General features: G+C 36.1%; 1 protein-coding gene across 1 annotated transcript in view; it reads left to right on the top strand.

Annotated features, from left to right (window-relative positions):
* The window catches only part of LOC121430231 (cadherin EGF LAG seven-pass G-type receptor 1-like), a 62,775-nt gene that overhangs the window by 13,130 nt on the left and 32,695 nt on the right, over positions 1-16,950 (top strand). The window lies entirely within an intron of this gene.

Raw genomic sequence — 16,950 nt, 5'->3', positions numbered from 1 at the left:
TTCAGGATCTCCTGAAGGAAAATAGGGAAGGGTGTGGGCGCAGTGGCACATACCCCCCCCCCCCGGCCGCGCCCACCATTGGCAAGGTGCTTCCCAATTTATTTATGAGAAAATTCAAATTTTTACACATTTAATTGAAAGCTTGATTTTTTTTGTCAGTTTCTTTTTTGATGGAATTTTTCCTTAGTACTATACCTCATTTCCAAAGCGATGGGAACGTTGATTTTAGGCCTCGGCATTATGTGCTTTAGCTTAGTGCCACAGTCACACAAGACCCAAGATAGATGAAATATTTTGCGTTTCTTCCAACGACATACACTCTAAAAAATGTTTACCCAATATTGAGTAAAATGGGAACATGCATGTTGGTTGGGTAAGAAGATACCCAATATGTTGTCAATTTAACGCAATGTTGCGTTGAAATAGCCCAATTTGGGGTTGAAAGATACCCAGCAAACATGCATGTTCCCTTTCTACCCAATATTGGGTAAAGTTTTACTCAGTGTTTTTAAGGTGTAGCATTCACATACACTAGATGAAGAGAAGTATGGGGGGGGGGGCAGGTACATCTCGGGGTTTGGCCATCCGAGTGCGCAGTTTAGATGGAATTTTCAACGTCAAAATAGACAATAGAGATATTTTTCATTGCCCTCCCCCTCTTAAATAAACATCACTTTTCCTTTATCACTATTATCTTTTATTTTATTTTTCAATCATGACGGAAAAATCCCGCTATGATTGATCGTTGAATAATCATGATTCCTCTGCGCAGCCATATAGAATTTTCACCTCCCCCCCAAACAGAGTTCCAAAACGACGAAATCTCTGGCGATATTATATCCGGTGACGAAGACAATGACCTCATTTTAATGGGGTATAGCATGGCAGATGTGGAAAATTAACAAAAATAAAAACAAAAACGTCGCGAGGGAGCAAAGCAAGCGACCGAAAACTTTTACCGGTTAAGAACAAAAACGGAAATCAAATTTTGTGATAGATTTTGACATGATATACAGAAAATAATATGATTTCTCTTTTCTTTTTCATTCCTTTTCTTTTTTTCTTGGTCATGAAACTTTTGGGAATTCAGTGCCCATTAAACTCCTTTCTACTAATATTCACCAGAACTATAACTTTCATTACTAGCTTGACCATTTCTGTTTAATCGGGGATGTCATATCGTATCGTATCATCTGGAGAGCTTAGTGTGTCATATCCTACAACCTTTTTGTAATATAATTTTAATAATCTAAGTGCACTTTATAAATAAGATAAAACTTTTCATGTTAAGTACCGCATTTTTTTCTGTTGTGCTCCAATATGACAGATGTATATGTTTACGTTATTCACAAATCACAGCGGTATAGCAATACAATTCATTGTATCATATTTAATTATGCATAATTACCATGCATGTATAGACAGATTACAAAAAAAATATTTGCAATGATATATCAAATAATGGTATATACAAAGCAAGTCAATACTTCATAAAATATACAGGTACTACTCTCCGCTCAATTTCCACTTTTTGAAAGAAAGATATGCAATTTTGCCTATGTATATTCTACGCTATTTCATTCTTGGTATTATTATTACTATTTCGCTGTATACAATATGATTACTTTATAAATAGATTGATAAGCTTACATCCTTTACATTCAGTGATAATAGTATAAGACGTTAACTGTGAAAGATTCACCCATATCGGGTAAAGGAGAAACATTGGTCGTTTATTCCACGGCGAAACTATTTTCATTTGCATTTACATTTTACCAGCAATATGTTCCTAAAATAAATACAATCTTCTATGTTATGTAATATGTACAAATGAGCTGTAAATGAAGGTGGTCGGTATATCGAATTTATTATTTTTTATCTTGAGACTGTTTTTCATGGTACAGTTATGAAACTATAAAAACAGAGAATAATATCGTCACGCGTCGGCTATTGCTATTCCCAATTGTCGCGGCCAAAACGGGTGAAGGTCGCCGAAAATTAATAGGCCCAAAGAGAAAGTGTAATTTTAATCTTTGTCTGTAGAACGGTTAATTCATTAACGATTATAAGAAAATTGTAGAATGACGAAAACGCAATAGGCATGCGATTATTCCCTTCAAAGCAATTTGATTAATTATTGTCTCTATATTACCATGTCAATGTCAACCTTTTGATTACGGTCCATTAATTATGACTCACCCGTCGCCAACTCGTGCGAGGCTTGAACAGTTTCGCCCCTGAGTCTGACCACTCGGCCTAATTATCGGTGTGACCATGCGCAATAGCGACAAGAAACCATTTCCGATAGCAAGTAAGCGATATACGGTATTCTTGATAAAAGGAGATCGTGGATCAGGGTTGCGTTTGACGAGAACGGATTAGTGAGAACTCGACACTCATTACGTCTTGATTGAACCTTTCAGTGATAATTACTAGCATGATTAGGGACCTTTCTCTTTTAATGCACGTAGAGCCATTATAATCAGAACATACAGAAAGAGAAGAGAAATCAAAATAGTAAAGCGCAACATTTTCCCCACGATTTACCCATAATTATGCCATTTTAAAGGTGTTATTGCACTGTGGTATTACATCGCTATATAAACCAATTTTATTTTCATGTATGTTGATTGAGTTACAACTGTGTCATTTTACATGTATGAAGCAAACAAACGTTCAAGATGGCAAACGTAAAATGCCTATAGTCTTTTTATCCACAACGTAACATCGTTTATGAAATAAAAGCAAACATTTCGAACTTAATTTCGTCATTGGCTTGTCACTACTCCAACAAGAAGTCACACCCATTCTTACCCGTCAGGTCTGTACCTGTAAACGGGCCCTCAATTCCCATGGCAACGGAGTAATTAGGAAATAACTTTACGCTCTGATTGAGACGGAAAAATGGGTCCTGATGAACCCGGTGTTGACGGCAGACAGAGAAACAAGGAGAGGGGTGTTTTTAATAATCCTCCGTCAAACAGGTTCATGTGGCCGAGGGGATCGACGTTATCTAGATGGGGTCAGGGGCGGCGTGAGAGATGAGAAGGTGGCAGGAGCGACCCCAGCCCCCATTTTCTTTTTCAAGAAGTGAAAACAGAAGAACGAAACGAAGGAAAAAGAAGAAGAGGAGGTGGAGGATGAGAAGAAGAAGGATATCAGAAGAGGAAAAAAGAAGAAGAAAGGGAAGGAGAAGAAGAAAAAAGGGAGAAGAAGAAAGAATAAGAAGAAAGAAGAAAAAGTAAAAGAAGAAGAAGAAGGAAATCAGAACAGGAAAAAAAAGAAGAAAGGGAAGGAGAAGAAGAAGATGACGAAGAAAGAGAAAGAGGGGGAGGAGCAGAAGGAGGAGTAAAAAGAATAAAGTGGAAGAAAGAGGAGTATCAAAAAGATATATTTGGGTCGTGTAACTCTAAATTATCTTTGTTATTCCACTGAGAACCCCCCCCCCAAACCTTCGGATCCGATTCGCCTTTGTCCACCCCCCTTTCAAAATTCCCAGGCCTCGCCCCTGAGTGTGTTATACAAGAGATCTAGACACACGATTAGAAAGAATACGTTTCTTCTATTACAGGGTACATTCCTTTCCTAAAGAACGACCAACATATTGCATTTACAGCATGTTTAAAGCTTTCGGTAGTGGATCAATAATAATGTGAACTATTCGAGTCTTCCTAAATGTGTATTCAAACATTATCTGGTGTTTTTGTATCTAGCACTCTCTCTAAGTTTGTAATTTCAATCGAATTTCATCTTTCGATTAAGTAAAATATTTACTTGTCATCTTTGAACACATTGCAAGATAATTTAAATTCAAAGATCCTGCTCAAGCATGTCAACTTGATAGCGTAGATGTACTTGAATGTCGAATTTCCGATGTTTTCCGGTTTATATACCTGCCAAATTTTGTCCAAAATAAAAGCTATAGATGAAACATTATTTTGTTTGTTACCTTTAAAGTAAGAATTATCCTATTGATCAAAACAGACATTTTTTGGATGACTTGGGCAGTTGAGGGAAGGAAAGGAAGGTATCGAAAAAACCTTTATGGCTCAATACGTAAGTTGTCACTTATTTGTACTGCTCTTGATTTTCGTTTACATGCATGGTGCATGGAGCACATTCACCACACAGCATTATACATGATAAAAGAAAATTACTATTTAAGTAATTTTATTTTTTTCAAATTCATCTATATAATTATGTACTTTCAAAGTTAAAATAGTACATGATTTTCAGTGATTTTTGATAACCAATCTGGCATTTTCAACTATACATGTATAGTGAGCACTACAAAAAAGGAAATCGGAATTATTTCTGTCAAAATAAGCAAATTGGTTCATATGATGAAAATTATGCTTTAAATGTTCAATACGGAATCATCTCGTAATGATCACCTCCATCATGTCCATTATACTAATTAATGTCTATTGAATACGCAATGAACCATTTAGGGGTTTCCATCACTTATAAAGTTAGTGATGGATGATGATGATGATGAAGGCGAGACTATTTTATTTGAAGGGTGCATTGTACTTTTTCCTCCGAAAAGGTGCTAGTCTGCAGGCACAGACACTGATTGAAACTTTGATCAACAAGTGGGTCTTCACAGAAGACTAGTACATATTAAACTTACTGTTCAGTACAGAAGTCATTGTAGGCTGCCTATTCAGGCCATTAACTCGAGTGAAGGGTTTGCACAACGGGGGTGTATGTTCATGAGGAATAGGAAGAAAAAAGGGGGAGAAAGGGAAGGAAGTAGAAAGAAGAGCATTAAACGAAAGTTCAAGGTCGTGTAATTGCTATTACTTATGTTATTAAATTTAGAAAAAATTACGTCATATTTATGGATGTTGTCTTACCCCCGCCCCGCCCATCAAAATATCATGACGCGATGATTGTAAAATGCGTCATCCGAAGTTAATCGCAATAGCCCCTTATGATTGTTTTCTATTCATCGAATAATTATTACAGAAGGAGAAGAAAGGAGGAAGAAGCTAAAAAGAAAGGGGGGGGGGGCTATTAAAAGATTTTGCTGGATCATTCTCCCATGGTATCTATATATTACCCCTCACTTTTTATATTTGACCCTCCCCCCCAAAAAAAAAAGAAATAAAAGTTATACCTTTAGGTCATTAAAATGCACTAGTTTTACGCGTTTATAGACAAAATGTTAAAGAATCGGACATCACCATCATCACAGGGCATCAGTGCAATAATTTCTCTCTCACTCACTCTCCCTCTCTTTGAATTTTTAAACGATTTGATACAAAAGATTGTCCACTTCTCTACCTTTCCCTTTTCAATTTGCCCAAATGCTTTTAAAAAACAATGTATATTGTCTCGTTTATACATTTTTCTCGTTTACAAAGTTTTAATATATATTTTTTAATGTAGTATAGCTGTTCTTAACAAATAGAATTATCAAAAATAAGAAAATGATCCAATAAAACTTCAAGAAAGTTTCAATACAAACGGGGATTTTTGGAAAAATATATTACTAATCCCGTTTATTTTTACGCCATTCTCGTCAGTTTCTTGTAGTTTTCATGCACGAGTCTGACATTACGTTTTAATTTTTATTGCCCTTTCGATGATACTTTGAAAAGCAGTTTTCCAAATATAAATATTTAAATGAGGCAATGTGAACATGCTTATGGGAAGAGTCGCAAAGGTCGATGACAGTCCATTGGGTTGTAGTAACAAGCTTTAGCGGCTTTTCCTCTTGGATCAGGCTGTGGAGTTTGCTTTAAGCCTGTTAAGGCTCCAGGATAAATGCGCCAAATCTGTTTGCTTCGCGCGCAATATGAATTTATATGACGACATTTGATTTGTCATGTTATGGCCACCCCCCCCCTTCCTACCATCCCAGTCTCTGTCTCTGTCGGATTGTGCATGGGTGTGTGTGTGTTTGTGTGCGTGTGTGTGCGCGCGCGTGGGTTTGTGTTATATTAAGAGGTGAATATTATTGCTATGAAGAAAAACAATCAATTGATGTTGATTTTCTGTTGATGAAATCAATAAAACATTTGGGTAAGAGCTTTATAGGTAAGGGTATGCGCGTGCGTGTGTGTGCGTTATGAATATTGTTATGATGAAAATCATTCAAGTAATGTTTGTCTTGACGAAATCAAGAAAAAAAAACATTAGGGGGAAAAAGTGTGTGTGCGGGGGTACGTGTATGTGTTTTTTGTAAACGGTGGATTTACAGGGGCTCCACCGTTACGTGTGACTGTGAGGACGTACACTCTAAAAATATTGGATAAGAATGCTTTATCAGGGTAATTATGTGTCCAACCAACATTGGGCATTTCTAATTTTTGGGCATTTTTATTTATCAAGTGTGACGAAAATTTTGCTCATTCTAAAGTAATTGCTGCTTATCTTTTAAACTTACTGCATGGACAATATGCTTCCCGCATTGGGTAAAATACTGCCCAAAATTGGTTGGACACATAATTACCCTCGTGCTGGTTAAAATTTTACCCAATATTTTTTTACGGTGTAGTACGTAGTCAGAACAATAGGGACTAAAAATCTTGTATCTATAGGTCGACATTATTATTCAAATTTTTACCCCCACGAAAGGCGGCAAGGGTGATCAACATCACAAATATAACATTTTGTGTACTTAAAAATCAACTCTATTAGGATCATCTGATCATGTTATGAATTGCTTTAAGATCATTTATATGTCTCATGGGGTTTGTGATAAGGAAAGGAATCGTTATCAAATGCCAATGATATAATGACCATAGAAGGTCGACTATGACGCGGATTGTGTGCTTTTAAGTCATTCAATGTCTCAATCGTGGTTAATATATCAAAACTCTGTCGAGATTAACATCACTTGTAATTCCATCATTATTAACAAGCGGTTTGTGAAAGCAATTTGCCCAAATTAGATGGTTATCGTATTGGTACATTATGAGATAAATTGGTCAATTAGTTGATAAAATAAAGGCGGGAAGGTGTGGGGTGATGAGAAAAGGAACACATAACCAAAATGTTTTTCACTTATCACAAAAACACATGTAAATCGCTACTTTTAATGCCCCGCCCTCTAAACAAGTTGACAAGCCACCATGCAAACTCAATCCAAATACCCAGGCCAGTAATAATAAGGATACTACTACTACTACTACTACTACTACTACTACTACTACTACTACTACTACTACTACTACTACTACTACTACGACTACTACGACTACTACGACTACTACGACTACTACGACTACTACTACTTCTACTACTACTACTACTACTACTACTACTACTACTACTACTACTACTACTACTACCATTACTACCACTACTACTACTACTACTACTACTACTACTACTACTACTACTACTACTACTACTACTACTACTACTACTACTTATACTACGACTACGACTACTACTACTACTACTGCTACTACTACTACTACTACTACTACTACTACTACTACTACTACTACTACTACTACTACTATTACTACCACCACTACTACTACTACTACTACTACTACCACTACCACTACCACTACTACTACTACTACTACTACTACTTCTACTACTATTACTTCTTCCACTACTACTACTACTACAGATAATAATAATGATGATAATAATAATAATAATGAGAATGATAATAATGATAGTAATTATAATAATGATAGTGATAACAATAATAATAATAATAATAATAAAATACTACTACTAACAATAATTTTAATGACAATAATAATGATTTAATTTTTTTAATTTAATTTAATTCAATTTATTGACCATTAAAAAGACATCAAAAATATTTACAAAAATAACATGATACAACAAATTCAAAATATAACAGGTTACAAGTTTCTTAATAGTCAGGGCCCCTAAGAAGCAAGATTGCTTATAGCCGGGGCCCTACAAATATACAAATAATATAACTGATAAAAAGGGTTATAAACAAATACACACACACATACACACACATTCACACATCATCACACAATGCAAAAACACAGGAGATAGAACAGAATAGAAGATAAGACGAGATAAATGGTCAATAAATTGAAATTGAATTATAATGATAAAAAATAATAACAAATAATCATAAAAACTTTGTGAGAAAATGTCTAATGAATTAAGATTACATATTTTTTTCTTGTGGTAGCTGCTTTCTTTTCGACTTTGCATTTCTAAGAAGAGAGTTGGTCTCCCATATGTTGGGTTTCGATGACACCATGCAACTAACTGGGGTATAAGAGGTGGTGAGGGTCAGCGAATTGGGGTGGGGGCCCTGGTGAATATCTGCAACGGCAAAGGACAAAGGTACCCCTGGGTAAGGATTTAATTGTCAACACTACTTGATGACGCCATCCCTGCTTGCACTTCTTAGGTAAAGATCCTCCAAACATGTATCCCCACTTTGGCATGCGAGCGATGGTAATGAGAGCCCCAAGGCTTACTTTCCCCAGGAGTGGTATTCCAGTTTGGTTTCGCGGAATTCAAGTTGAAACGCCAAAGTAAATTCTCTTTTCAAATCCTTTCGGTTTGTAGTGCGGCGACCCCGAATCGAATCATAGGAAGATATGAAATTAGTATTGTATATCATTATTCCCACACAAACTGGCATTAAACTTCTTTTTCAATCGGAAAACCAGATTATAAGTCTCTCTCTTTTAAAATGCCTAAAAAACGTGAAAAATTCACTATATTTTACGAAAAATGTTCAGGATTAAATTTGATTAATTTAATTTAATCTAATTTTATTTTATATCATTTAATTTAATTGTATTTTATTTTATTTTATCTTATTTTATTTTATTTTATTTTATTTTATCTTATTTTATTTTACTTTATTTTATTTTATTTTATTTTATTTTATTTATTTATTTATTCATTTATTTATTTATTCATTTGTTGATATTTTTATTATCTAATAATTTTTTTTTTGGGGGGATAACCTTAACCACGTTAACCAGTAACATTAAAACGGATGATTGTTTCAATCGCTTAACCTCATTTATTGCGATTCATTCAAATGGCGCCCTTGTACGTATGTGGTTGATAGATACGAATGCATAGAATATTTGACTCCACTTTCCCTTCAAAGCCACAATGATCCATCATCTTAGCTTTCCATAAGTACGACCATTTCATTTCTCTATCTATTATATCAATGATCGAAGGCAATATGCTTTTGATTGCGTGGGAGTAAGTGGAAGGGGCCGATCCTGTATCACTCGTCCTAGTGCACATCGTAAGGTAAAGTCATTGTGTTAACGCGATTAATTTGCTCTTGGTTTCCTCGATTGTGCTATAGGGTGATTGCTAATTGGAACAAGCGTTTATCATGTCCTTTTTTATAATCTACTGAAAATGATTGTGTAGCTCAACCAATCATCAGCCCCGTTTTCACCATAGTCTACAATTGGTCGTAAGGTCGTACTCTATTACATCTTACGACGAGTCGCCGAATATATTCAAAATTTCACGGAACTGTCAAACGAAATCAATTTATAGTATCTACAGAAATGCTGGAATGATCTGAGATGAAGTTAATGGGTGCTCTTTTTTCTTCAGATGTCAATTATATTGAAAGCTCTATTCTTCTAAATAGAAATCGTGTCTTTCGTCTATAACAAGGGATATGTCACTCGTGCAATTAATATGGCTCGTAAGCCTATTGGAAACCATAAACCAATGATGTTACATATTTTGTAACATGGATTTAATCTAATTTATGCCAAAAAATATTGCATATCATATCATGCATATACGTATCTCAAAAGCTTGTGAACGTTTTTTCTTCTATCGGGATATAAATCGGAGACTTGTAGTTCATTCTAGTCACAGTGTCTTGTGCAACAGGGTCCATCTCACCTGACGTCATTCAAATGGGCGTCAGTGTTGCTCTTTCCACAAATTACGTCGGTCTAATAGGATATGTGTATACCTGATCGATCGGACTGAATAGCGCTTTCGAAATGGACTTTCCACAATTGTCAAAATGACGGAAATAGAAGATAAGGAAGAGTGAAATTTCAATTAGGGACGAAAAGAATCAGATAGCAGACGATTGTTCATCGATCACGGTGATATCGGTATCTGTAGGACCGATTTCATAATTTGCTGCTTTGCAATAAAAAGGTCTCAACCTTGAGATGCTTTCTTATCATGATAACGATTTGGTAGAGGATTATCGTGTGTCTTTCAATATTGTAATTCACATTTTTAACAGAAAAGATATTAATAATTCTAATAGTTTAGACATAACATATTTGTTTTTTAAATGCGCGGCGCCATCGCCATTGGTATCATGGCAACATACGTGCTACAAGTTAAATGTGAAAAAAAAGAATGTTAACAAAACAGTAATGAAAACTAGACTAAGTAACACTTGATACATCACTGATTTTGTCTAAAATTTGATGCATAATTCATTTCCCTTTTATGAATAAGCAATAGTATGTAATTCATTTAAGAGAGAATATAAGAAAACTTATAAAAATAAACAGAGGTTTTTATTGTTTTAAGGATTTTTTTTTATAAATCAAGGATTCAAAATACAATATATTATTGACTAATAACCACTGTCTAATTGAATTTACTAGGTTATCAATGTCTTCGTAAATTATCTGTACTAAGTCGAAAGTGTGATCTTACCTTTATCTAATTGATATTTACTATAAAGTAACATGATAAAGTTACCATTATTTCTGTCTATACATCTATTACCCACATCACCTAGCAACACTCTAAAAACGATTGACCCAAAATAGGGTAAAATGGGAACATGCATGCTAGTTGGGTAAAAAATACCCAATATTTTGTAAATTTTACACAATGTTGCGTTGAAATAGCCCAATACGTGTTAAAATTATATCCAGGAATGATGCATGTTCCCTTCCCACCCAATATTTGGTAAAAATTTACTCACTGTTTTTAGAGTGAATGCGGATGCCGCATTTTTTTCTCAGTTCATGGTAAATCTGCACCACACGAAGTTAAATTTACTTCTTTTTCAATCGTCGCTGAAATAAATTAAAATTTCCTAAATCTCGCACCTTTTTATGCATCTCCTTGGTCTAAAGGAAACAAGTACCCCCTTGGCCCTAACATGGGCGACGTTTTATTAGCTTAACAAATGAATTGTGCAGCTCATTTCGACGGGTCATCTAAAAGCGAATGTCATCCCTATTACGATTCAATCAACTAATGCGTCAGGCACACTTTATCCTCAACATAAAAGCCAGGTATGCATTTACCTAATTGGCTCAAAAGCTCTTAGAGGTTAAGTCCCCGTTCTATATCTTGACATTTAAAAAAAAATAGGATCTGGAGGCAAAACTACTTGGTTTACTAAAAATGCTAGTTTGATAAGGAAATTTCCTTGTTTGACTATTGGGTGATCATGAAATTATACCGACGTATTAGGTAACATAAAAGACACCTTCTATATGTGTGTAGTGTGTGTATGATAATAGGCCTAATTATAATATTCCGCATTTATATAGCGCTTAACACATCTTAACGACGCGTCGTCTCTAAGCGGTTTACAGATATATTATTACCCCGGTCGTCAGATCTTTGCATGCCCGCATACAATGTATGCACCTTCTCCACTCCCTGGGGAGCATTCCAACAAGAGTTCCCAGACTCCATTGCTAGGCATACTACATAGGCTTTCGCATCCTACCGGGTACCCATTTAGTACCTGGGTGGAGAGTGGCAAATTGTGGATTGACGCCTTGCCAAAGAACGCTAGGCCATGGTGAGATTCGAACACACGACATGTGGGTGGGTGTGGGAGTTGGTGCGCGTGCGTGACGGTGTGTGAGGGTGGATGGGTGTTTGCGTGACACGGTATGCGTGCGGGTGCGTGAGTGTGTGTCTCTCACTTTAATTTTCGCCCTGCAGTATTAAAGTGATTGGTTAACATTGGTTTGACTTTTAAAAAATCTGAGCTAGAAGGTCACACTTGTCACCTGTGTCTGTGATATGTTACAAAAATGAAGCCCAGAAAAAAATTGCGTTCAAAAATGATTATTTAGTGCTTCAAAAATTGAAATATAAAGTGACCGGAAAAACCATCTTAATTTCATCCCATACACTTATGTGTACTATTTAGGCGTCTATAAGACGCCTATTTACAAAATCGGGGTTTGCCTTGTAGTTTTAGGATTTCATTCTCAATAATGGTTGTTTTCAGGGTTTATTAGTTCTAATACATGCACTTGGACACATGTTTCATCTTGGTTTGAGAATTTTTTAAATCGGCTGGTCACAAAGTTAAACAATACCTTTAAATGAAAATAACATGAAGGTCAGGGGAAGGGAAGGAGGTAGGCTTGACAGAATGCTTCAAAATTATTATTTATTTATTTATTTATTATATATTCACATACAATGACCAGCAGCACATAATGAAAGGATCAATTTACAATTTTCATGATATACTACTTATAATATATAAAACCAAATAAAAAAACCCAGATTACACTATTAATCAAAACTTAATTCAACAAGCAAGATATATCTAGGCTAGACTTTAAAGATAAAATGAAAAAAAAAACAGACCCATAGATGGATGGCAGTTGCATAGCGGACAATCCATCTGGAAATAACTAAATGATAACAATATAATGAATCAGAATTTTTGAAATGTCAATATTATACAGTGCGTATCAAAAAAAAGTTTACACTTAGAAAAAATCCTGTAAAATTATGTATTTTTAATATCCTGATAATTTTTCCACATTTCAGCATTGGTACATATCCATATAAGCAAATGACGATATCACTGTCGAAAAATATTTCCGCTTGAGTGAGCACCACTTACTTTTGAAAAGGTGGTGAAAAATGATTTCCACAGAACTTTGAAATAGTTATGCGAATAAAAGTGGACTTTAATCATGGAGAACACGTGGAATTTAGCTATTAAAATTGATTTGCAGATATCTTTTAACTTTTTAAACCTGTTTCCTTGCCCAAAACACTTCGAAGAGTGCATTGCGCCCCACCCCACTCCCCCACATACCGAGTCCATCGTGACGATATTTGCTTTACACTGAGCTGTGATTTACATGAAATGGCTTAGACTTGATTTTCATTTTGTTAATCATTGCCAAGCTTGGGAAAAGTGTGGAGAAACAAGTATTAAATGAAAAATGAAATGTAAAGCCACTTTGAATGATAAAAACTTAGTGAAAAATGCTGGAGATGGCTGATATAAACTTTTGTTCAGATTCAGTTATGTCCTCAGATCCAGCTGGCACAAAAAGGGTAAAGGTTGTGCTTACTAAGTGTTAAAATTTCAAATTTGGGCGGCAAAATTGTTACAAAATACTTGAATGTATATGCTTTATTTCAATTGGCTAAAAGTGAAAGGGAAATTTATGAGAAATGCTTCGCAGGGTAAGCTTGATTTCGCCCTTTCCCCTTGACACAGCGTGAAAACAAGCATTTCTGCGCAAACAGATTTCTGCGAGCTTTACGAAAATGGACAGTGCTCACTCAAGTGTAACATTCTGTCAAAACTTTTACTTTCATTTGATAGATGAGACCCAAACCCATAATTACATATGAAAAAATTACCCACATGTTGTATATTCTTTAATTCCCAGGGCTTTTTCAAAGTGTAAACTTTTTTTTGATACGCACTATATATACTCTTGCGTTTGTATGCTTTTCAGGAATACTTTTGGAGTGTAGGAGGGTGCATGTATGGGTGGGGTTGGGTGTGTGTGTGTGTGTGTGTATAGCAGACTGACAGTTTTTTTTCTTGTGTTACTAGGGAAATTACTCGATAATGAGAAGTAACACAGTACTGTTATTCCTATATCACATGACTGCAATTCACCTTTAAGAATCAGTTGAAGAGACTGGTATCGATTGAGATCTGAATTCAATTAATTGAGAAATTCATACCGATCCCCAGAGACAAAGGATATAGCACGGTCTGGATGATAACCGTGTTAAGAAGAAGGATGGGGAGGTGACGCAGAGGTGACCCAAGTCACACTTACCAAAACTGATCCATAGTGTAACAGTCACTCCTACGAAACCGACTCCAAACCGACCGATTGCATCTTATGGGAAATAACGTTTAGTCAGAAAAATCTGTTACTACTACTACTACTACTACTGCTGCTGCTGCTACTACTACTACTACTACTGCTGCTGCTACTACTACTACTACTACTACTACTACTACTACTACTACCACTACTACCACTACTACCACTACTACCACTACTACCACTACTACTACTACTACTACTACTACTACTACTACTACTACTACTACTTCTACTACTACCAATACTACTACTACTACTACTACTACTACTACTACTACTACTACTACTACTTCTACTACTACCAATGCTACTACTACTTCTACTACTACTACTACTAATAATAATAAGAATAATGGCAATAATATTTATTAGTCCTGTACTTCGTCCTAAAAAAAACGAGTAACCTGGACTTATTTTCATTGTTTGCAACTTCCCTTTGTTTTGTTTTGAATAAAGTTGATATTGAAAACAAAGTAAGAATAATAATAATAGCTGGATTTGTATAGCGCTTTTTGCCTGATACAAAGTACTGCTATTATTACACCGGCTTTAGCTCGAGCTCCCATCAGCGGCGCTCACTGTATTTAAGGGATTAATCCTACCGGGTACCCATTCACCTCTCCTGGGTCGAGTGCAGCTGAAGGATAACCCGCCATGGCTAGGATTCGAACCCACGACCCTCTGTTTGAAAGGCGAAAGTCAGAACCACTAGACCACGACGCGCCCATACATTATCAACCAAAATGTTGGTAGGTTGAATAATTTGACTGATTTTGACCAGTTTTGTTGATAGGACACACATTCACTGGTGCAACATATCGGTTATTTTGAGAAAAAAAAATTTTCAAGAGTGTAATATATTGATATTGATCGGTCTGGAGTCGGTATCGTTTGTGTGAATGTAGCACTATATAAGAAACATGGGGAAATGACGCAGTCAGCCCAATGAAACTTGCTCCATGCTAACCGATACTACATCATTCAAAATAATGCAATCGATGTATTTGGTCTGGGTTGTGCTTCCTTGGTGTGAATGCGGCCACAAAACCTGTAGCTTGCTGATTATTGATTGATGAAGAGAAGAGGCTTAGCCTGATAAAAATATGGGCTGGAAAATTATTATGAAATAATGTCAGAATTTGTAGAGAGAATGAAGGATAGTTAGGTTCAGCCACACCCCCCCCCCCTGTATACTGGAAAGGAAACAACATCTCACAGTGTGTTCACAGTGTGTTGACAGCGTGTTGACAGTGTGTTGACAGCGTGTTGACAGTGTGTTAAAAGTGTATTGACACAGTGCTGACTGCGTGTGTTGAGAGTGTTAAAAGTGCGTTGACAGTTTGTCAACAGTGTGTTGACAGTGTGTTGACAGCGTGTTTACCGTGTGTTAACAGTGTGTTGACAGTGTGTTAAAAGTGTATTGACAGTGTGCTGACTGCGTGTGTTGACAGTGTGCTAAAAGTGTGTTGACAGTGTGTCGAAAGTGTGTCGACAGTGTGTTGACAGCGTGTTGACAGTGTGTTAAAAGTGTATTGACACAGTGCTGACTACGTGTGTTGAGAGTGTTAAAAGTGCGTAGACAGTTTGTCATCAGTATGTCGACAGTGTGTTGACAGCGTGTTGACAGTGTGTTAAAAGTGTATTGACAGTGTGCTGACTGCGTGTGTTGACAGTGTGCTAAAAGTGTGTTGACAGTGTGTTGACAGTGTGCTAAAAGTGTGTTGACAGTGTGTTAAAAGTGTATTGACAGTGTGCTGACTGCGTGTGTTGACAGTGTGCTAAAAGTGTGTTGACAGTGTGAACTCTGTGAAGATTGTGATCACAGCGCAAACTTGCTCCATTTAACAATTTAAAGATATTGCCACACTGTGCAGTGTGGACACATCGACAGTCTGAGTGTCCATAGTGTGTTCACAGTGTGTTCACATAGCAGACTATACGAATATGTAATTCACACCGTTAGAACACCCAAATTTGACAGTGTGAAAGGGATTCCACAATGTTGTTCTACATTTTGTACACACTGTGTTCCGTCTAGTGTGGTTTCATTTCCATACGTCACCACATTGTCACCACATACCATGTATACGGCAGAATGTAGAGATAGGAGTTCGAATTTCTTACAAAAATGTTCCATCCCACATCATGATTTTCGTACAAGTTTTCAAAAAAGCATAAAAACAAACAGCAAAAACAATAACAATCAAAACTTTGTGCACACCATTTACTCACGATTAGCGCTTTTTATGAGCAAATAAAAAAGAAAGGCATACAGAGTTAGTGTAGGTACGTTGACTGCGTTTTAATCACTTAGCGAGTAGGAGGAAAAATGATATGACAGAAAAAAAATCATGTTAATACATCTAATATGGACCTGTCAACACCATATCATAAGTCGCTTAACCACTATAACCACAAAGCTCCAACGGCAAGAAAAATATATACATATATATCATTTTAACCCATATAGCATTTACTTCTTTGATTGACTCAAGTATTATATAAGAATATATGTATATCATATACATAGTATACATGGGCTATGTGGCAACGGAAGTCACTGGGTTAAATGCTAAATGTAAAGGCCAGTGTATTAGTAATAAATATAACTCTTGATTGGCGGCCCGGTTTCAGTACATCATCGCACCCTTTTTGAAGTGGCGCCGTTATGCTATAATTGCTAGTCATGTACGTAGGCGGGTAATAATCACTTTTTCAAGGTCGAACTAACAATTGGCCTACCCAATCACATCATTATTCAGAAATCTCCATCAACTACCGACTACATCTGTGAGTTGGGTATTAATCTTCTATGCATATACCGCGACATCAATCTTCGTGATGGCGGAATATTAGCGAGGCGCCATTTTTGCTTATCTCCCATTACTTGGAA

The sequence above is a fragment of the Lytechinus variegatus genome, chromosome 16 (genome assembly GCF_018143015.1).
Source record: "Lytechinus variegatus isolate NC3 chromosome 16, Lvar_3.0, whole genome shotgun sequence".
NCBI classification, from domain to species: Eukaryota; Metazoa; Echinodermata; class Echinoidea; order Temnopleuroida; family Toxopneustidae; genus Lytechinus; species Lytechinus variegatus.
This window is presented reverse-complemented; position numbering and strand designations above follow the sequence as displayed.